The sequence below is a fragment of the Vanessa atalanta genome, chromosome 14 (genome assembly GCF_905147765.1).
Source record: "Vanessa atalanta chromosome 14, ilVanAtal1.2, whole genome shotgun sequence".
NCBI classification, from domain to species: domain Eukaryota; kingdom Metazoa; phylum Arthropoda; class Insecta; order Lepidoptera; family Nymphalidae; genus Vanessa; species Vanessa atalanta.
This window is the reverse complement of record NC_061884.1, coordinates 9615607-9639346: the sequence shown is the minus strand read 5'-3', so window position 1 is coordinate 9639346 and position 23740 is coordinate 9615607.

The following is a 23740-nucleotide window of genomic DNA, read 5'->3' as shown; positions in this document are numbered from 1 at the left end:
GGTTCTTGTTGGGAGTTTTCTATATCTGATTGTATTTGTCTGTTCATATTAGTTCAGGCGACCATTATTGGGATAGGGTTGATTTTGGCAGATCGATGGGCTACTATAAAATCTGTATTTAAATTTTGTTATAAATGTTAATGTTTTTTCTCTCGATCATTTAATTCGTTTCTCTATTTTTGAACGTAAATGTAATTAAAAATTACACACCATAGTTTGGGTAGGTTTTGTAATTTTTTGGATTTTTATTGATGGATAAATACTTAGAAAATAACCTTTGTATGAAATTAATGATGAGGGTGCTTTTAGATGTTCGAGTTCCTTATCCTTCAAATACATACTCAATAAATCTGTCAGTAAGATCTAATCAGAAACAACTAATGTGGCTCATTTATTTGCGAAATGTATAAAATTCCTATTAACAAGCAGTATAAGATCCCATTGAAACATATAAAATCTTTTTTAAACAGACATAATATAAAAGTAAAGTTCAATAAAACGCATTATATTTAAGTTTATTACAACGCGCGTCCGACGATGAGAATGTATAGAAGATTTTTTCTAATAATCTCTTTATGGTAAATGGAACCAAATACCATGACCCCTATTCTCCTATTGCACTATATATTTTTAACAATAATAAATCTTATTTCTTTGCAATAAAGGTTATAGAACTGGGCCTTTGTATTGCTACAATATGGACTTATTACCATAATTTCATAACGAAGGGTGCAGGGTTTGTAATATAACACGTATTTTGATTTTTTTATAGTCTCTACAACAATGAGGATTCTCATTCGCATTGAGTGGTTATAATGAATGCAGTGTATATATTGAGATATTAAATAATAAAATGAAAAATGTTCTGTTGACCCTACATTTTCATTATAAAGATACGGTCAGTGGACAGGAACTTTTTGCTCCAGCGTTGATTAATTATTAAAATAACATGAGCAATCCATTGTCACGTCGTCCTATAACCCAAAGTCGTCATGAGTCAACTACGTTAGCGATTGATGTGAGACTTAATCAAAAAAAAAATATTTATTGACTAAACTTAACACTAACTTTGCCAATTAAAAATTATTTCAAATGCAAATGTTTTTTTTTTTAATTTATTATGATATATGTATCAGTAATTGAGCCTTGTGATGGCAAGTGGTCAGTGGCTCATTGATATTGGTACTGTATATATTAACGATGGCTTACCCTATCACAGCTCTGCCAACCACGGGGAGTAAGGTTCTATAACTCTTATCCCTGTAATAACACGAGGTCACTTCAGACGAAATAGCAAACATTAATACAAGGTAATCCTTTATATAATAATTGTGTAGTGAGTGCTACAAGTTCAAAGGAGCTTGCACGAATCCGTTCTTTTAGTATTTTTAAATAATAAGCAATAAAAAGTTTTTATAATGTCTGTAATTTTTTTTTTTTGTAACAATTCTTCAGCCAATATTTATTAATACTGACGTCACAATATATTTACAAAAATGTTTATATTCACAATAAAATTAATTATTTCAGTAGAATCAACGATAATTAATCATTGTTTAAACACGAGAAGTATAAGGTTATAACACCATGTTTCCAACTCCGCAAAGTCAATAAATCCTTCCTGGGGCAAGGTCTCTACAGTAAAATTCAAATTTTTTTAATTTTGCTAATTCATAAATTCAAATCGTGTATTAAATATAATTAATAAATAAAAAATATTCTTTATAAATTTAATAGTATTATTGACAAAAGTTGTAATTGAGATGCTGGAAAAAAGTAACTACTAAGTTTCTTACTGGGTCTTCTATGTAGTATCTACATTTCGACCGTATAAAAGATATACCGCCTTTAAATTTAATACATTTCTATAAATAACCCTTCAAAAGCCTACTTTAATAAAGTAAATTATAATTTAGATTTTGCTTTGTGTGATATTGAACATTACTCTATTACTTAAGTAGTAGAGTATTACAAATCGAATTTCAAAAAATCCGTTACTTAAAATAATAGGAGTTAGTTGTAATATAAGCGAGGCCAACGATGGACATTAGACCATAAAATTTACTTTAGACAAATATACTCCTTCAAATCTAAAAATCGTCCCACAACTTTCATTGTAAAGTTAGCACCGGTTCACAATGTAGATTTATCCACGAAAAAACGCAATATTGCAAACCCTTAGCTGATTTCTGTGATTTCCGTCCTCAAACGGGTTTATTAAAAAGATTCTCGTAGGATTATTTTAACTAAAAAAAATTTATTTAATTTGCTTACGATTTTCTTAAGAACAAGTACCTAAATGTAATTTATTCGTCTTAGAATAATGTAATCAGTTATTAATTTTAAATATTTCTGCATAAAAATTTTATTATTGTTTTCGGATGAATTTTTTAAAATATGAAAATATGAAGTTTATAATGTCATCATCATCCTCTTGCCATTATCCCAATTTTACTTGACGCAGCATGTCTTCTTCTTCCATAGTTCTCTGTCGGACGTCATCTCACAAGTAATTTTATTTCTAACCATATCGTCTTTCACACAATCCATCCATCGTTTCTTTGGTCGTTCTCTATCTCCACATCCACATCCATACTCAAAACCTTTCTCACAACATGGTCCTCATTCCTCCCCCATACCATGACAGCCGGTTTCCAGATAGGTTCTCGGTTAGCGGTGCCACTTTTAAACTATTTAATGTACAGTCGTATTTTGAAGTTCCTTTAAAAATGTTAAAATACTGCAATGTAATAATAGTCAATCTATACAAATTTTTGTGTAATTTGTATCACCTGAAAGTCAATACTGGATAGTTTGATAGATACAGGTTTTTAAGACTTCTATACAATGTATGTTAATTCTATTTTACATACAGTCAACTGTGTATTTTATTTGAGAAATCAATACTACTGAGGTACATGAATAATTTATATTTTAATTTAGAGTCATTCGCCAAGTCCTTTGACCGTAATAATTATCTTAAACAAACAAAAATTCTTGATCTTCTCTGCTTTGACTTAGATAACGTCAATAAACCTTATATATTCCTCATTTAATTTGATCTTAAAATTATAAATCTATACTTCTACCTATCTATAAAATGAAAAGTTCTCTTAAGAAGCAATTATAAGGCAAGTATAACTTATTTTACTATTTGTTCATAAGATCAGGTTAGTACTATAAATATTGTTTTGAGTCGTATTGTCATAGTAGAATATGGATCAAAATTTAAGTGCATTAGAATTCAAATGTAGGTAGTTTTAGTTATCTGAATTGTATTCTTATAATCATTTATCACAAGTTTTACAACTCACTTTTTTTTTTTTGCTTGCACTTGATCTGAAATCGGCTGTATTTTTAAATAAATTCGAAATATAAATTGTAAAAGACAATTTTAATATAAATTAAATGTCCAAGGTAGCAAAACGCTTCATAGGCAAATTTTAATAATCTGTAACAAATAAAAAATATATATAAGTGTACCTTAAAAGATAGACATATATTTTCGCAGATTTTTCTGTAGGCCTTTTTGATACCCACAATTTTGTACATTGTTTTGATATATCTCCGAACGTTTAGCGAGCGTAAGCGTATAAAAACAGTGTGTTGGATAAAACTCTGTCGCAGGTCAGCCATTTTGTGCAAAACGTTTAAAAAATAATATATACAAAACTTTCTAGTTTATGACTCTTTTTATTTGTGAAAATCTCAATCCGTTAAATTACTTAAAATAAGTAAGATGGGGTCCGATGTAATATCCCATTATTTTAACATTATTCGAATTTTATAAAGTATATTCGTAATCTGCACGTATTTTCATTTCACCTCTGTCACACACTATGTTTGTTTTACAATACATAACACTAACGTATTTTTTATGATGTAGTTAGGTTGACAGGCAAAAGGGTCACCTGATGGTAAGTGATCACCGCGGGCCAAAGACATCGCGCGCCCAACCTTGGGAACTAAGATGTCATTACTCTTGTGCCTGTAGTTACACTGTATACAAATCCATGTTACAATATATGTCAACAATAATTCAACTTATTTGTTACCTAATTATTAGATTAGAGAAACTGTTACAAAAACTTAAAAATAAATAAATAAATAGTTAATCAAATGATGAAAATAGTTTTCATTCAAACTTCACAATTTGCTTTAGACTATATAGTTTACTTGACTATAAGCCTGGGGATACATTCGGCACCAAAGATGTTCCCCGCGTGATTAAGAAACTCATATTAATTAATTAGCGCCATATTTTAACGTTAGGCTGTAACAAATGCTGTTTCATCCTTGACTTCCAACCCATTGCAACAAAATTCTTCAAACCGATTTTTGTTTCCAACATAAGATATGACAAATTTCAATACAAACTTTCCCTATTTAAAGATAAATTTCAAATCAAAAAATCAAAAAGACTCATTTAGTAGGTACTCACCTTCATTCCGTAAGTTCGAAAAAGTAAAGTAACCAAACTTACCTCTGTGATATTAATACTCACCCACTTCGGTCAGTATTAATTAAATTTAAGTAACGATATATTTATATGAATAATTTACAAAAAAAACTACTGAAATCTGGGTCCGTTAAAAAAATTAAAAATTGACCGTACTCCTATTTCAGCATTTATTTATTCATAATAGAATTACCAATAAAACAATATTCTTAATATAAAGAGAATATATTTTAATACAACAGATAATCAATAATTTTTGTTTGGTTGTGGTGTAACAACATGATTATTATTTATTTAACATCAAATAAACCAAAAACTGTTAAATAGATGTTGATTTAGGATCAAATTAAAACTGGAGAAACAAATTGAAATTTTATTTTATTAACAATTTATAAAACAATTAGAAAGATGATATAAATATTATTAAAAAAGTGTATTCACACTTTATTCAGAATAAAGTGTAAAAACAACTAAAACATTAGATATAAATAAATATACAATCGAAACATTCTATTCCTAATTTAAATTTTAGTAGAATAACATAGACAATTGTATGAGAAATAATTATTAAATTCTTAAACTTACTTAAAACTCAACAAGAGTATCATAAAATATTTTACCTGAGTACTTGTTAAATTCAACAATGGCGTTAAAGTTTTGTTTTTCGGCTTTTGTCTTATGCATTTATGACTTTTTATTACTCAGTTGAAAGAAAGTTGAGTGTGTACCCGTGTTTTATTGTGTGCTCCAAATTATTGTGTAGCACTTCTCAAGTGCATATTTCAAGACTACACTTTGCATTGTCTCTGTGTATTTTCTTTTATACTTTAAAAGTAAGTCCATTAAACCTCTCTCGAATATTTTATGCTTGATATTTTGCGTGAAATAAAGAAGAAATTGCTTAAAATTAATTATGAAAATTAGTTTTACGTGAAGATGTTAGAGTATTAATTTATGTTAGAGTAACAGCTTGTATAAATTCCACTGCTGGGCAGCCCACTCTCATCAGAATCTCATAACATGTTGTGGTCGCGATCATTTTGATAAGAACAACGAGAATTAACGGCTTTACAAAGCGCGAGGAGGTAAGTATTAAATTCTACATTTCGGCCTACTACAAAGAATTTCTAGGCGGAAGAACCTAATAAAAATTACATCGGCCCTTCCCGAGGTAGAGTCTAAGACCACTAAACAAACTAGACAATCAAAGATTATCTATACTAATATTATAAATACGAAAGTGACCCTGTCTGTTACCTATTTACGCAACCGCCGAACCAATTTAGCTGAAATTTGGTATGGACAAGACCTCTTTTAGAATTCACCCCTCTTTTGGTTAAATGAGGGGTGATGGTTTGTATGCTATAGGTAAAGTTTTATAAATTACTTATAATCTTAATATGTATTAGTCGTAACATGAAATAAGATCTTATTAAAAAAAATATCCCTTATAAAATAATTACCTTATAACTTTATAATTTGAGACATGAGAACGGCCTGAGGCATGCGGTATTAGCGGTAATCCGATGGTAACTTTGAATAAGGCCTGGTTACATTACTGCTTTATCTATGATAACAATTAATTTTTTTAATAATCACGACGCAAGGAACATCTAAAAAGAATTTGTATTTATAACTTACTCATTGAGACCATTAAAATCAACTCGAAAGCGATACATTTTCTACAAGTCATGATTGAGATGATGATTTGGATATTGGACATAGTAGGTGATTCTAAAAATATTACAGTCACAGGATGGAAAATTTCTAATCCAATTGATCCATCCTTCAACAACTAGATGTAGCCGGGGTGATCTTCAAACAACTAAACAAAATTTGTTTTATCATAGTTCTAACAATAACTAAAGTTCTCAATCAAACCACCTTTCAAACAGAAATAGAACGAAATATTAATAATTTCATTTGTTTAAAAGCTACTGTGTTACAGACTGTCAAATTAAACGTCACAGCCGAGATCTACACGTCGAACTTATAGAAGGCTATTTTTGCATCGTGTGTTAAAAAATAAATATAAATTACACCGCGCAAAGTCGGATTTTATAAACTAGTTTTGTCAAATAAATCTAACAAGTTTAAATAAACTAAACATATTTATTTTCTAATCCATTTCTGTGTAATACGTTGATGATACGAAATGAAAGCAACTTGCGTGAAGTTTGTTTTCGATAGCATTAACCAAACATTATCGTCAAACGATGCCGACGAACCAATCGTGTTGAAATCAAAATATTATTCCTTAATATCAAAATAGACAGGTGACTTCATACTGAGATTATCAATACAATATTACATAAAACAATAACCATTAAACCTTCGGGGAATCTTATCTGATCTATTATATTTCGAAATAAGGGTGAGTTTAATGTAAATTAAAAATAAATAAGGTAAAATTGTTCGCAGCTGCGATCAGATACTTTGGCTACGTTAAATAAATAAGGTTTGTTTCGTTTCAAAGATAATTAATTAATATTTTTAAAAAATATTTCTGATCGTAAATAAATATTCGTTTGATTGATCTATTAGATAAATTAAATGTTAACAAATTCTATTTACATTTTAGAACCGAATGCCGATTATGTACTTAATAGAAATTTAAAATAATTTGTGAAATTGTAATCATTATTATATACTTTGATCTATAACAATAATTAAACGAAATATGTATGTATATGATGATGCCATCCGTCCGATTTCGGTCACGGTGGCGAAACTCATGGAAGACAAACTACGCTAAACATATATAACACAGGTGCACTGTCTATTCCATCACTCTCATACTCTCATAATCCGATGGGACGGCAAATCCCATCCAGAGTTCAGGCGAAGGACCAACATGCTTAACTTGCTTTCCGAGGCATGGAAGTGCAAACACTTTTAACTTCTAGACGTTGGACTGTTATTGAAAAATTTTCAAAAACCCCAAAACCAATTTGATCCGGCCTGGGATTGAAGCCAGGACATCGAAATCAGTGGCCTCATATCAAGTCACTAGACCAACGAAGCAATCAGTCGAAAAAAAATAATTAGAACGATACTCATTATAATGTAGTATAAAATCCGCTTGTTTCTTCTTATATGTAAGAACCAAATAGCTCCACGCATACTTTTATAAAAAAAATGGTTTCGATAAAAAAAAAAAACCGTTGACAAGGTAATAATTATCTATAAAAAAATATCTCAAATAGTTAGGAAAAAATATTGTAACAAAAAAATAACCATTTCCGTTATGCGTTCTGACTCATCCCATCCATATTACCTTCATTCTGTAAATAAAAAAAAGGTTGATAAAGGAATATCGTAGACGCCAGAAAGACACCGTAAAAACTAGTTTAAGCTATCAATTTTGGGGCCACCCTATTGTCCACTCCCTCATTCCTTCGCCCCATCGCTCAGTAAGTCAGTAGTAAACTCGTTCGCGAAACGGGACGAACGTCTGCCGAAAACGCGGAACTTACGAGCGGAATACGTTCGAATATCCATTGGAACTTTTACGCGGACTTGCTATTCGCTAATTGTGATTATACAGTGCGTGCCTAAAGGAGTTTGCAACTTTTAATGTTTTGGTAAGTTTATTATTTCGGTTCTTCTTAAGGTTGTTAGGAAGTTTAGCGATTTCGTGTATTCAGCGTTTCTGTACTTTCGTTATCAAAACTTTGCTTCCATGTATGGATGTTTTCGGATAATTTTGGCATATAACAACGCAATTTCCGAGGAATGTTCTATGTTCTTGTATTCATTATATTAAAGCAGAATAATGGGCTCGAACTTTGGTTCATGTTAAATTATTAATTCCAAAAACATGCTGTATTTAAATATAATTGTTTTTAAAAATTAAGAAGATGTGTTTCAATGAAATAAGTTATAATATAAATTTATGAAACACCTGGAAAATAAAATTACAGAACATCTTTAATAATATTTTATTTTTTTATATATTAAAATTAAAAACAAATTCAAAACAGTTAAATATTTTACGGTAAAGCAGAACCTGCTGTTTTTCTTGATATCTCGTGAATAAATTATGCAATGTCTGTTTATTTTAGTTCGATAAAATTATTTAAATTTCGAATATCTATTTATCGAATAAGTTTATTTATTTAAATAAAATCACTACTTTATTCAAGGAGATCCTTACGAGTACTTTTGGATTATTCCATAAGATTAATTAAAAGTAAGGCTGTCATCCGTTCGCATGTACTTAGAGTTTAGACTCTATTTACTTAATAGAAACACTATTAACAGTATAATTGTTAGGCGTAGTATAAATACTCCATACTAAGTATATACAAATATAGCTTGAGTTATATGTACACTTTGATCATTTCCTTGAACCAGATTAATTTAATTATTTAGAATTTATTTATATACATAATGCACGAACGCAAAATGATGTATGCTGCATATTCTCAAAAATAAAAGAATATTTCAAAAACATTTGTAACTGTGTGTGTGTGTGTGGAAATAAGTCTTAGCATAGATACTTTTTATGCTATTCAATTATTTTTTTATTTCAGTATAGGTACTTTAATTAATTTATATAAATATACTAGCTATCCGTCCTCTAAACGGGTACAATAATAGTTTTTATACAATTTCATGTTTGAAGAACAAACTTAAAAAAAACCTTGTATTTTTTGTGCAGGAAAATCTGAAATTCTCGGTTTTTCTCTACTACAATCTAAATGTATTTTACACATAAATCTTTCTCTTGAATCACTCAGTTTATTGATGAAAAATACATTAAAATCCGTTGCGCAGTTTAAAAGATCTAAGCTTACACAGGGGAAGCGACTTTGTTTTGTACTATGTAGAGATTTGTATATAGGTATTTATTCAGTCTGACTTTTCACAAGCTTCTTATGAATTTATATACAAAAGATATATTCTTCAAATCATAATATTTAACATCCGAAAATTTACCGATAGCAATATTCATAAAACGAAAGTAAATTGAGAGCTATTGACGTTTTTATTACAAAAACCCTTAAGAAACCTATCAAAGCATCAGATTTAGTTATATTGAAATATAAGAAGCCGTTAAATTTACATATAATAAACTGTTCATACGAAAAACTCAAATGTTATACAATTTTCGACGATTTCTCATACCACATCCGTAATAAATTGTTTCGTTTATTCTACAGTTATGGTTCATTTTCATATTCTGTAACGTACTTCCACATTTAAAATTAAACTTGGATGTTATTACTTTTTTTGTTACAGTGACAGATATTTTACAATCACGAGAAGTAAAGATAAACTTGACAACCAAAGTTTTCGACTTCATTATGTCAATACATCTCGCCGAGTTTTTGAAGAGAATAGAAGTGTACTTTTTATTTATAAATAATGAGTATTATGTATAAATTATTACTAAAAAAAACGAGGCCTGATGGCGATGAGATGCGCTCTGTTTTAAAATTAATAAATTTAAGAATCGATTTTTTAGGAACCTTGAATCTTAAGGAAAAAAGTGAAGTGAAAAGGACTATTGGTGTGTCTGAAGACGCAAGCGAGCCAGGGTTATTAGGCATATTGACATGTATTACAAGGAACATAACATCTAATATTCCGTGGCATATTGATGGTAAAATAAGTGGCTTCTTATAGGTGTGATGGTGACTTTTTAACATCATGTGACCTCTTAACACCTACCACCCTAATATATATAGAGCAAATGGGTCATCTGATGTTAAGTGGTCACCACCGCCGATATACAATAGTGGTGTAAGAAATATTAACTATGGGAACTGAGATGTTACGTCCCTTGTGCTTGTAGTTACAATGGCTCACTCACCCTTCAAATCGGAACGCAACAATACTAAGTAGGTACCTACTGCTGGCTCGCACAAAACTAAAACTAAAGAGGTGCGATGAGAAAACTTATACAATATTAAAAAACGGCGAAACCTTAAAAAAAAAATTATCTTATATATCGATATTTGATTATTTATCGACAATATTATAAAATGAATGAAATACGAACTCATTTGTATACCTTATAAGCGTATATTATAAAATATATTAAAATGTATATGTTGTAAATCCTTTATTCAATCGGTTTTCCAATGAAGCTTGTGTTTATTATTTCAACAAATACAAACGGCGTACAGAATATTGAACAATTAAAATATTTCGGTAAATTTTTGTTTATGCTGATTGTTTATTTTTTCCTTAATTGAAAATATCATGCGGTTTCGGTGGCTTAAAAAATATACATTTTTTTACGTTATCACAATAAATAAAGAGTTATATTATTTATTTATATAAATCGTATTAGTTGTTATTTCATTAATTAGAAAATAATTACAAAACTTAGGTAAACTTATCTCTTTATAGTGTGATAAAACTATGTAAGTGTGATACATTTTTAAACATGTCTAGTATGGTTGTAGATATCAAAGTCCAAGGTTCAATACCGGCTTGTATCAAATAAAAGAGCATTAATTTCGACGTTGGTGTTTATACTCCGCTACTTCGGAACGCATAAAGCCATTCACACCACGCGCATGACCTTTTTCTGATCCAAAACGGGCAAGTAGTAGTTTTCACGTGCCATTTTTTTGTTTTAGCTAGGTGGACTTGCAAATAAGCTACCTGATGGTAAGCGGCCTCTACTGCCCATAGACATAAGTGTTGTAAGAGTTATTAATCATATCTTACGTCATCAATGCGCCACCAACCTTGGGACGTTACGTCCCTTGTGCCTGTAGTTACAATGATTCACTCACCCTTCAAACCAGAGGTTGAATATATGATGAGTGAGTGGTACCTTCCCAGATGGGCTTGCACAAAACGCTACCACCAAGAAAGGTTATAGATAATTTGTGTTTTATAATTTATCTTATGGTCCGGTATGGAAAATAAGTCCATTGTCCCGCAGTTAGACATTAACAAGGGCACTTTATTATTAGTAACATTCAAAACATTCTACATGTTCGACACCTGTTTCGAAACATTTGTTAAAAAAACCATAATGATACTATTAATGTATAAGTGTTAGTTTGTCCTTCTTTCCATACAAACGAACAATAGATCAACGTAATGTTTTTTCAAAGAGAAAGTTTGTACGTACTTTTTATCCCGGAAAAATATATGTAAGCAGAGTCGCACCTTTTATGAATATTAAGCATCATTTATAAAATGTTTACATGAAAATAAAAGCTATCTAAATATTAACATATTTCGGCAATTTTGTTGTAGATCAGAATGTAACCGCCTCAAAAGAAAAATAAAGTTTCATTCATTACGAAATCTCTGGCTGAGAATCATAAGGCACGTCTTATAAATTCTAAGACGCATATTCAACGGCTAATCTACGGCGGGATTTTGAAAAGCCTGCCTCAGTGGGTTCTTGTTATTATTTAGGTAATATTTTTAGTCTTGAATAAAAGTACGTACTTTAACTACTTTTTTTTATATTATCTAGTGATTTATATGTTGATTTTTTAATGGAAAGTAATATGCTGAGTAAATTATAAGTAAGATGTTTCAATTGTGCGATGCGTGCTTACACATAAGCTCTTAAATATTGCTCTCAAACGTGACCTTGAAATTAAATACTATTATATTCAATTTATTGTTTTAATTTTTCAAGTTTATTTAATTTTCATGACATCTAGATCAATAGTATTGAATACTGTTAAAAAAGTATTTCGTATACCAATGGACACGACCTCGTCCCAATTTTATTGTACGTATAGATTTTATCTGTTTCTTACGACTTTGACCGTATTGAAGTCACTGCGCTACATCCAATATCACTTCGGAATTTAACGTAGCTAACCCATAATATCATTAGAATATATAAAGAACTTACGACCAATATCGGTTACGATGACATTTCTTAACATACAATTGCGTACTGACCCAGAGATGTAATAAAGCACGAAGGTAGATGCAAATGCACTCACACATATACTATACCTTACTTTTATATATATTATCTGTTGATTGGAAAGATTTCAGAAGCAGAACCGAAGGTTCTATTTAGATTTCTTAGACAAAGATTAGAAACCTAGAATCTCGGTATCTTATATGGTTGTTACTAAGCTGAAGCGGTAGTATATTTCGATACATTTATTATACATAATATTAACCATTTCTTGAACATGTTTTGACTAGTAGGCATTCTTAATTTTTGGTAAATTAATTATCTGTTATATATTATTATTTATAACCATAACGATATTGGTGCGACGTGATATCCGAGGCGCTAAAAAATAGATACTAAAATTGTTTTTTTTTTTTATATATAAGAAAGTAAAGGGCCTCTATAATAGATAACCACCACTTATCAACATCGGCAATGAAATAATTATTAGTCTTTGCTTAAAACACTAATGCACAGCATTTTACGTCTTGGGAACAGAGATTGTATATACATAATTATATAGGGACACGTAGACTCAAATTTCGTAGCATTTTAGCCTCATTAGCTTAAAGGTGTCGCCTAGCTAGTTGACTCGGGTTCAATTTTAGTATCTCAGGCTTTTGGTTTATTCATTCATAGTACAAATTTATATGAACTCAATTATAAACTTTAGGCATTTAGTAATGAAACCAATTAAAAATAGAGTTAACTAAAAAAAATATATTTTTTAAATAGTCCAAAAAATGTAGAGGATACAAAATGATATAAAATGAACTCTTAATATACTTTGGCAACTCAAAACTAACAATGGAACCCTTTACGATTTGAATGTTTTCGTTAACGATTAGCAGTACTTAAATAAGTTTCGCAAGTGTAAGCTCAAACTGCGATTAAAACAAGACTGCAAGATTAAAGGTAACGCTTCGAAACTTTTGATATTATAATTTACATTTACAATAATTGAATATTTACAATAAAATGCTATGAATTCATTAGTAAACTGTTATCACATTTGCATAATAATATTATCCGATTAATATCGTTACGTTAAATTTCCGATGTGCCTTAATTATCCGGACCATAAATATGTTATTTGATTTGAAAATGGAATGTAAATAAGCCGCATAGACGGTATGGGTTACATTGCTATTTTACGACTATTTGTAATCTGTTATAATATTTTCAATCCATTATTTGTATTTTATTGTTGATTTAAAATTTGGTTTTGACATATAGCTTTGGTAGCTTTAAATTTAACATAATCCTGTTAAAATACGATTTATAGGAGGGTCAGCTGCGATATCTGATAATTAGTGGTCACTACTGCCCATAGACATTGGCGCTGAAAGAAATGATAACATCGCTAATGCGTTACCAATCTTGAGAATCTTATGTTCCTGTAATTACTGGTTACACTAGCTTACTGCTCCTTCAAACAATACTTAGTTTGATAGCTTTTTGTCGGTCTAATATAGAATAAAGTGAACGATGAAAAACGATTCAAAAGTGTGTATGTTAATAAAGCCTACTTGAATTCAGATGTGAATTCAAAGTCAAATGCGATTTAGTTTAGCCAAATGCAGGTTTCCTAACGATTTTTTCCCTCACCACTGAGTCCGAGATGAATTATGAAGATAAATTAAACTCATGAACATTCAATGCTGAAAGATATTTGTACACACAATCTTCACGTTAGGCTTTCACGTGTTCAACCACTTGGTCATCTCGGCTCTATTGTTATAGATGACGTATAATTTGTACTGAGTGAAACTAAATGTACAATAAATAATTATATCCTTGCCAGTCTGCCTACCTGTTATCAAATTAAAAAAATAGTGATTTTTTAACATTTCACTCCGTTCCATAATTAGGCACATGAATACGTGGCAAAGGTACACATGTAGGCGTTGACTCATACATTGCACACGTAAGTTGCAAAAGGTTTGAGTGGGTTACTAACGCTTACTGGGTCTCGGCTATTTCAGCGACTTTAAATCCTCTCAACGTTTTTTATAGGACACGAAGTTTGATAAAAATATATACCAGTCCAAAGGGATTTTAGATAGTAAAGCCTATTACGCTGTATCAGAATAAATATCTGATGAAAATGCTGGATTTAAGAATTTTTAGATTTCGTGTAGAAATTCTCGAGTCGTATTAGAGTCATATTAATTTGTATTTATTTATAATTTTTTTTTTCGAAAAAATATTTTTTGGTAATTGGCCCAAGGTGGCCAGGTGACCCAATTCCCAACCCACCTACATATGCTATAAAAAAATCTAGATCTATAGTTTTCGGTCACGGAGTCCATCACAACTGAGGTTATCCAACTACGCAGTAGTTATTATAGTGTACAAGTACACCTGGCACTGTCTTTTCACAAATTATCATAATCTTATGGAAAAAGTTCTACTAGTTGTTGTTGAGAATTTCACAGAAAACCCAATAATATTTATAATGATCTAAGCTGGGGTTTGAACCTAGGTCCTAGAGATCTGCAGCCTTAAATACTTACGACTAGACCAACGAGGCAGTAATATAATATACATACATCCTATTCCATTATCATGTCATCTCTACGTCTGCTATTAGGGAAATTAATTGTAAATACAATATGAAACCCTCTGCCGCTCTTTTCTAGTATTAAGTGGAACCTACATAGCTTATACATCCGACTTTACATGTAATAATTGCTTGGTATTTCACCCTCTTCAAAATAGATTTTTTAAATCATAAAAACTGTAAATACTCCCTGAGGGTGTGAGCAATGTAGCAAATTGCATCAAAATCGCTTTAGAAGATTAAAAGTGAAAACTTAATGGATGAAAAGAGGGTATCTATTCATTAAAGCAAATGGAACTGCATCTTTATTAACAATTTCGTGCAGGTCTACGATAGACCCGATCGAAACTTATCCGAAATTATAGATCGTTAAAAAGAATGATTATTGTCGATAAAATATATCCGCAAAATTCGTTTCATTGATACATTTTGACAGCTGTGCCCGCGACTTCGTGCGCGATTGAATTTAATAAAAAGGGTGACTTTATTATTACTTTACATATAATCCGAAAATAAAAACAGCCTACATCAGCTATCTGCCAGTAAAAGTCCCATCAAAATCGGCCCAACCGTTCCCGAGATTAGCCGGAACAAACAGACAGACAGACAAACAAAAATTGTAAAAATGTTATTTAGGTATATGTACCGTGTATACATACATATGCATTTAGTAACACGCGGTTATTTTAATATTAAAAACAGACACTCTAATTTTATTATATGTATAGATTATAGGCATGAAATTCAATGACATGAAGTTTAAAGGGCGGCCATGTTTGACGTTTACAGGTGCATTCAGAAAGTGTGTTCTTAATAATAATTCCGTTCAGTGATACTTAAATGAGTATATTCATTTATTTAGTTTTATTTATTTTACCCGAGTGAAGCCGGATTTTCAACTAGTTTATTTTGAGCGATTTTGATCATTAACGATGGATGTTGATAGCTTGTCCGAATTCAGAATGTCTCACTAATATTTTAAGCTACCAAAAATGTTGAATGAATAAGTCTATTCTTAAATTTCAGTATATAAGTTTTTAATATGTTATATATTTTTACTGTGATGTATTATTTTTATATTCTTCATTATACATGAATTTAAATATTATGGTATTCTACAATTGAAGGAATTCACAATTTGTAAACATTACACTAATTAATTTTAAGAATATAAAGTGTATCTTTTGTTCGAGACTCATAAGTTAAATAAATAAATATTACATTTAGTTAACGCTTACAAATATGAAATACACTGAACATATATAAGGCAGAGAATCTGTGACTCTTCTCGATATATTTAACAAGTTGAACCAACGGTCGCATTCCATTACAAAATGGTATTATATACCTACACAACTTGATACGCTCAACATGTAATTGACTCCGCAGATTCTCGTAAACCATTTATATCGTCTGAAAAAAGTTAAAGCTTATATTTATAAAATTGATTATATGGACCAGCCTTGTATGTGTAGAAATAAGATCTTACGCGTCAAAAATTAAAGTTATATTATTGCATTAAATAGTCTTAAAAAAACAACTGTGCCGTTTTTCTTTAGTACAAAGTACTATCAAATTGATATGATATTTTAAAATTATGATACATACAGAAGTCATTGTAAATGGCTCTTTGTCGGAAGCTAATAATTCTTTGTTATTTTTTTTAATTTTAGAAACATGCTCGATCAAATATTAATACATTTATATTCAACTTATTAAAAAAATTAAGACTTAATTGAAAATTCTAAATAAAGTCATTATGAGACTGGAGAATAACCCGTATTTTCGTCATAGTGTGGATAGAGCAGTCTTTAAGTCAGATGAATAAACTTTAGCAAGCTGCACTTAATTTTTAATCCAAATAAACAGTGGTAAATAAAACGAAATAAACCTGCATTTGTGAGAATTATTAATGAAAATAAAATGTTTAATTTGAATACAATTTATATAACTTCAATACCGCAAGTCATACTAAATAAACAACGGGGGTTGTTATTTCGTCTTCATCTTACTAAGAGTAATGTAAAGCTATGTGGAATTTACTTTATTATTTTGAAAATGGAATGCATATAATGTGGATAGGTCTGGAAACTGAGAAGTGAGTAATTAATTAGTTTAATGCAAGCGAAACCAAGTGTTTAATTCAGTTAATTAATATTCTTAATAGCAATGCCATGCCATGTAAACAGAAGCTCGCTACAAAATCAACAAACGACGCTTCACTTAAAATGATTATGTTTTTACTTTAGCTACAATGTCCGAATGAAAATGTATAAATATGGGTGCTATATGATATCAAAGTTTTGATTCAATTCAGGTGTATTGTATTATTGTTAAAATGGCACGGTAGACGGTTACAACTACATTTACACGTATTAATCTGTAGTGGATTTCGTTTGGTATAATAATAATAAGATTTGTAAATTTTAAAATGTACTTATAGTAAGTCTATAAAATGAGACCCGAGTTTCATTGAAATTCTAATCGAATAAAACTGCGACTTAATAAAACGTCGCAACGAACAAACGTTTAAAAATGTAACGATCGATGATGGAACTGTACAGGTAAAATCTTAGAATTCATAGCACATAACACATATAAACCGACTTCCTTAAAATTTATTGAACGCGATAAAACATTTCCGTTTCGCGCGAGCGGTTTTACTATAAAATGTTAGACAATTTTCTGCCTCATTCGGGTTTTTGCCGGCTGAAACCGGATAAAACCGGATAAACAAACGCGTGAAATACCCACCAATACAAAACGACTATGAAAGCGATCCTGTTCACAGTTATCTCAATGTAAAAAAAACTATAAACTATTAGTTCACACCGGTCAAATGGAATTGGTATCATTTAAGCCACGTGAAAGATATGATCATATTGCCAATTTAAAGTCATATAAAGCCGTTGAATGGAAAGAATTTCATTTATATTGCATTCTCTAATATATTTATTAAGTAATGAAGGTGTCCCTCCACGTTGAATTTATTATAAACGCGTATAACGAGTATACTTATACGAGTGACGCTCTTGCTTACGATATATCTTAGTATGCGTGAGACTACATAAATATAAATTATTTTATTTTATATTTTTGTATATAAAATTACTATATGACAAAATATTACCTGCAATGTGGTGTCTGTAATATGAAACACACATTTATCCCTTAGTTCATTACTCCACTGAGATCCTATACTTGTACGAATATCAGCTCCCAAGTAGCTCAGCGTAAAAGTTTAAATTAAAATAAAATTTACGATGAGATGAAATAGTGCGCGGAAACATGCAGAACTTTGTTCGATTTGGTACCATTCGTACCTAATAGCTTACCACCCGTAAAGATAATATACGCGATCGTTTTTAGGAGGAAAATATTTATACCTATGTGTAGAAACTGTCAGATAACTTTTTTTTTTAATACTGATACAACTTATACTTATAATAGCTTTCGTTAGTATTAAATTCTGTTCTTAGCTAATATAACATAATTTAATGTATGAAATTTCAAATGTCAAAGTTCTGTAGCTCAGAACAATTTATGATAATCAAAGGTAAACTTTATTTCAGGAAACCTAAGTCCTTAAACCAATAACATGTGATAACAAAAGAAAAACTTTATCTTCTCGACTTTTCGACGGAAAAATTTCCTACTTTTCTCTTTACTCGTTGAATTTTTATTTTATTTTACGACTGGTTGACACCATCCACTCATAAGATATTCTAACGCCAAACGACAATACTCAAAATATCGTGGTGTTCCGATTTGTAAGGTAAGCCAGTGTAACTACACGTACAAGGGACATTATATCATAGTTCTCAGGGTTGGCGACACATTGGCTTAATTATTAATTCATGGTTAATATTTCTTACATCGCCAATATCTATTTACCATCAGACCTATATGCCCGTCCGCATACGAATTTTATATCATCGTCACAAGAATTTGTAGTAGTATAGGTCGAATGCTGAGAATTTTGGTAAAATTTTTAAAAGTAATTCCATGAGTTCCTGCGACAAAATCTCCGTCCAATTAGTGTCATCCATTTATTATTGCGGGCTTTAGTGAATGCCGCTTTATGTATGTGGGTATTATCTATTAAGATATAGTTGCCTTTCTACGTTACAAAGTTTATTTCGTTGTAGATTATAATATGATTATTTATGTATAAAATACTTATGTCTTGTTGTTAACGATGTATAAAACGGTTAAATAAAATCAACATTCATATTTTTATTTATTAAGATATTTATTTAATTAATCACCATCATTATTATGAGTTGGCTCATTGGGTGGAATTAGAAAACGTTAGTCTAAAAAATAATCAAAGTTTGAAATTTATAATTTACCTATCTCGTGCTCGTTGGTCAGTCAAGGAAAATACCGTCAATTAAATTGAATTTGTTAAATAACAAAATGTCATATGTGTAATCATTGGAGCAGCGTGGTGTAATAAGCTCAATTTTTTTTTTGTTTAAATGAAAATGAGGCCTTGACACAACAGTGCAACATTAACAGACAATTATTTTACTTTTATTCTGAAAAAAAATAATTATAGACTTCAATTAAAATATATTCACTTTAGAAAATCTATTAGTCGATAAGTATTAAATAATTTAATAAATTAAATGTCTTGCTCTATTTTGGTATAAATTATTTAATAATTTATGAGAACCCGGCTTCGCTAGGGTAAAATAAATAAAACTCAACCAATATAAATATACTAACTACCGTAACCCTGCACGAAATTATTACTTGAAACACACTTTCTGAACGCACCCGTAAACGTCAAACGTGGCCGCCCGTTGAACTGTCATAATATGACAATTATATAATGATATTATCATTGGATTCCATGGATCTAATATAGAAATATCTCTATTATACAAATATTGCGGATATATGTTATCGAGTAAAAAATCCATATTTTTATCGATCTACAAATGTAGATAAGTTTCGACTGGGACTATCGTAGTCCTGCACGAAATTATTAATACAGATATTTAACATTCAATTGTTTTTTTATAAACAAAATAAATAATGATTAAATATAGCATTTGCTTAATACAATTGAACAAAGACAATAGCATCTAAATTTCCAGTGTTTGTTATACTAAGGTAAACTAACGGTACAAATTGGCGCATGAATGATAAATCTCTCAATGATTGTCCTCTCTAGACGCCTGACTATTTTATGTACGGAATTATTTAGAACACCGAAGTAGTGTTTGATGCTAAAGCTTCTCCCGATCCTTAGTTCAGACTAATTTAGTAGATGTAAGACAGAAAAAGCTGGTGATATCTCTGAGGGTTTTACGAAATTAGCGAAAGTCATATGGCTTAATGTAAATAATAAAAGTAAGTAGATAGAACTGGCTAGTATGAGTGTATTATAAACAGTATACATACACATTATATTTACATAGTAAATTCACATTATTTGCGTTAATTGACAAAAAATAAGCTGATATAAAAAAAAATATAATGTTTTGTTTTTGTAAGATATGACATTTATATATTTATAACGTTTTATTTAATATGATTAATGAGAAATTATAAATTTTGCTAATAAGATACCGTTAGTTTGAAACTTAACTAATAGCTTACGAGAAGCTCTTGTCATCTATCAGTGCAGTTTCTAAGCTTATACAAAAACATCGAAAGTAAGTGAGTAATGAATATAAATGATATAATATCCGCCGTGATGGCCCAGTGGTTAGAACGCGTTCATCTTAACCGATGATTTCGGGTTCAAACCCAGGCAGGCACCACTGAATTTTCATGTGCTTAATTTGTGTTTATAATTCATCTCGTGCTCGGCGGTGAAGGAAAACATCGTGAGGAAACCTGCATATGTCTAATTTCAACGAAATTCTGCCACATGTGTATTCCACCAACCCACATTGGAGCAGCGTCTTGGAATATGCTCCAAACCTTCTCCTCAAGGGAGAGGAGGCCTTTAGCCCAGCAGTGGGAAATTTACAGGCTGCTAATGCTAAAAAAAATGCTAATGCTAATTATTGATATTGGACATATTCGACCATGGAACAATCATCATCAGCGATCATGGAACAACTATGTACAACATTATTAGTACCTACCAATAGATGACGCTAATCTTTGGAAGCTCGAAATCGTACGATTAAGATCTCTTAATATTTATGATAAAATTTTATTAAATCTCAACTAGAAGAGGACAATCCTTCTTGTTTCATATAAAAATATCTCCACTGCTTCATAAATTATTGATTCCGATGTGAAAAAAATAATTACTTAGATTACCTAAGCTAAAGATAAGGTTAAACGAGCCTTAAAATTTAAAGTAGTTCTGGCTTACTTTATGTAGTAAGCGATGCGAATAAAACCATAGCTTAAAGTTCGTGTTATCATACAACTGAATCGATCAGCGAAACGTTATTAAACTTTGACTTCATCTGATTCGAATTCATTCAAAGTTTAACAGAAAGGATAAGACCAATTCTCGATTTCATGTCCACATAATTCCATAAAAGTTCTCCATTATTGTTCGGACGAGTTGATCTCAAAAGTTGAGTCAACTTGTTAAAAGTTCACCGGTTCGTTTCTAACTCATCGATGGCTACAGATTTGAAGCATAATTCCATATGCACCATTTCAACATCTTTCACTGACAGATTTTGACATGACACTGTCAAAAATAATTTCTTATCAAATTTCTTAAAATTTGAACACAGTTTAATTTAATATGCAAAATAATAAGAGCGATTATTTCGCGAGATATTTAAAGATTCAGAAAAAGAATATGTGATAAAGTATTACGTGATACAATTTGGGTGTCGAAAATTTTGTGAGAATTCACAGGTGTAACGATTTAAAAATCAGATCATTGTCTCTAGAGATGATTCCGACGAAATTTTGATGCGACATTCTTTTTACGTCCTCATTTTGAATTTACGTATTTTTTTTTATTACAATCGTACATTATAAATAATCTACGTAGACTTTTTCTTCGAAATTATTATTTAAAAAAACATTGCAAGGTATTTATATGTATTAGTAATATTATTAATATATTTTATTTATCTATTAATTTTACTAGTATTTTTATCTACATATATTTAATGATTTCCTGTGCGAACAAACTAAAGTCACCGGCATGAAAAAATTCGGGGTGTGAAATTCTAAGTGAAATCTTGCGGAATAATACTAATTTATTTACAGTAATAAATAAATGCTTGCTCAGCACACGTGGCCGATGTGAAATTTAGTTTGTTTGATGTTCAGATAGAAACAATTCGCTGAAATTTGAATCTCATCGCAATTTAAATTAAAGAAGTTTCACCAAAAACTCTGTAACATAGATAAAATTAAATACTAATGTAGATACTTCAAAAATATTCCCAACATAAAATATTACCCTCATTAAAAAAAATATACAACAACTCCAAATGATCACATTAAGAAGGAACGAATTGTGTGGCAACATGTTGTTACGATTTTAGTTGAAAAGAAGTAAGTTTGAAACGAGGAGTGTCTCACGATACGACTCCTACACGAGAACTTCTGATATCAAACTAAGCACTTAAGCCTGGCAAGGAGCCCTCTTTAATTTCCATTTGAGAATTGCAAAATAAAATGGTTCCAGCAATATCTGAGCAACTAGACATTACATAATAAACTTCCGCGAGTTCCCGCAGTACGCTTTCAAGGATTTTATACGGATACGTCTGATGAGGGCTTTATAATTCTTTCCTTGTCTTCATTTTGTGAGCTTGTTATCCACTTATGCGTTTTATTGACTTCATAGTTTTCTCGTTTATTTCAAAGGTGAAGAATTTAGAAGATTTTTGGTAATAACTACGTGATGTAATCACATTATATATTCTACCGCCAAACAGCAATACTTTGTATTGCTCTCTTGTGATTTGAAGGGTGACTCAGTATAACAGGCAAAAGGGGCAGCATAGTTCCTAAGGTTGGTAGTATATTAGCGATCATGGATACTTTTCTATACTTATACAGTGTAGAGTACCATGAGGTAGCACATTTAATAGAAAGACTATCGTACACTGTAAATTAATAAAAATGTATCCATTGTATCCAAATTTTGCAACATTGACAATACGGAAGTTTCGTTTAAAAAAAAACCAAAGAACATGACAAGACTGTAGCATTGGGAATATAGAAATTATAATAATAATGATGATCCAATTTTAAGTCGAGAAAAATGTTAATAATTGATCTTTCGAGACTTTCGCTAGTGGACAGATAGTGGTCAGAATACATGGAGCTTATAGAGAGATAGTGGGTTTTTATCAGACCAAGCACGGCAAAGTTTTTACATGCTTAATTTATAATTAATTTATTGCTATGTAGTGCTTGCTGCATTACCTGGATCATATTTTGAAAAATCAAACCGCGTTATAGTGGCGTGTCGGAATAAACGCCAAATCTTTTTCTAGGAAAAAGAAAACTTAGTCCGGTAATAGGACATTTACTTTACATACTTTCATGTTAACCATTAAATTTAACCTAACTATATATTTTCGTCACACCCTTGTATGAATATTTCCATGAGAATATTTTATTTCATGATCTGATCGTAATACTCACATAGACATTATTTATCCAATGAAGAACAAGAAATAATATGTTTAATATATTTTATTTTTAGTTTATACCTTTATCTGTGAAAAGTTCTTCGGATATTTGCTTAATGAACACGGCCGCTAGATAGCTTCGTAAACACAGAGTTTTGCTTCTATTTATTTAGTAAAAACTTAATATTCATCCGAACTTTATTTTTTTTTATACATTGCTAAAACTTAGTGTCATTTTCAAT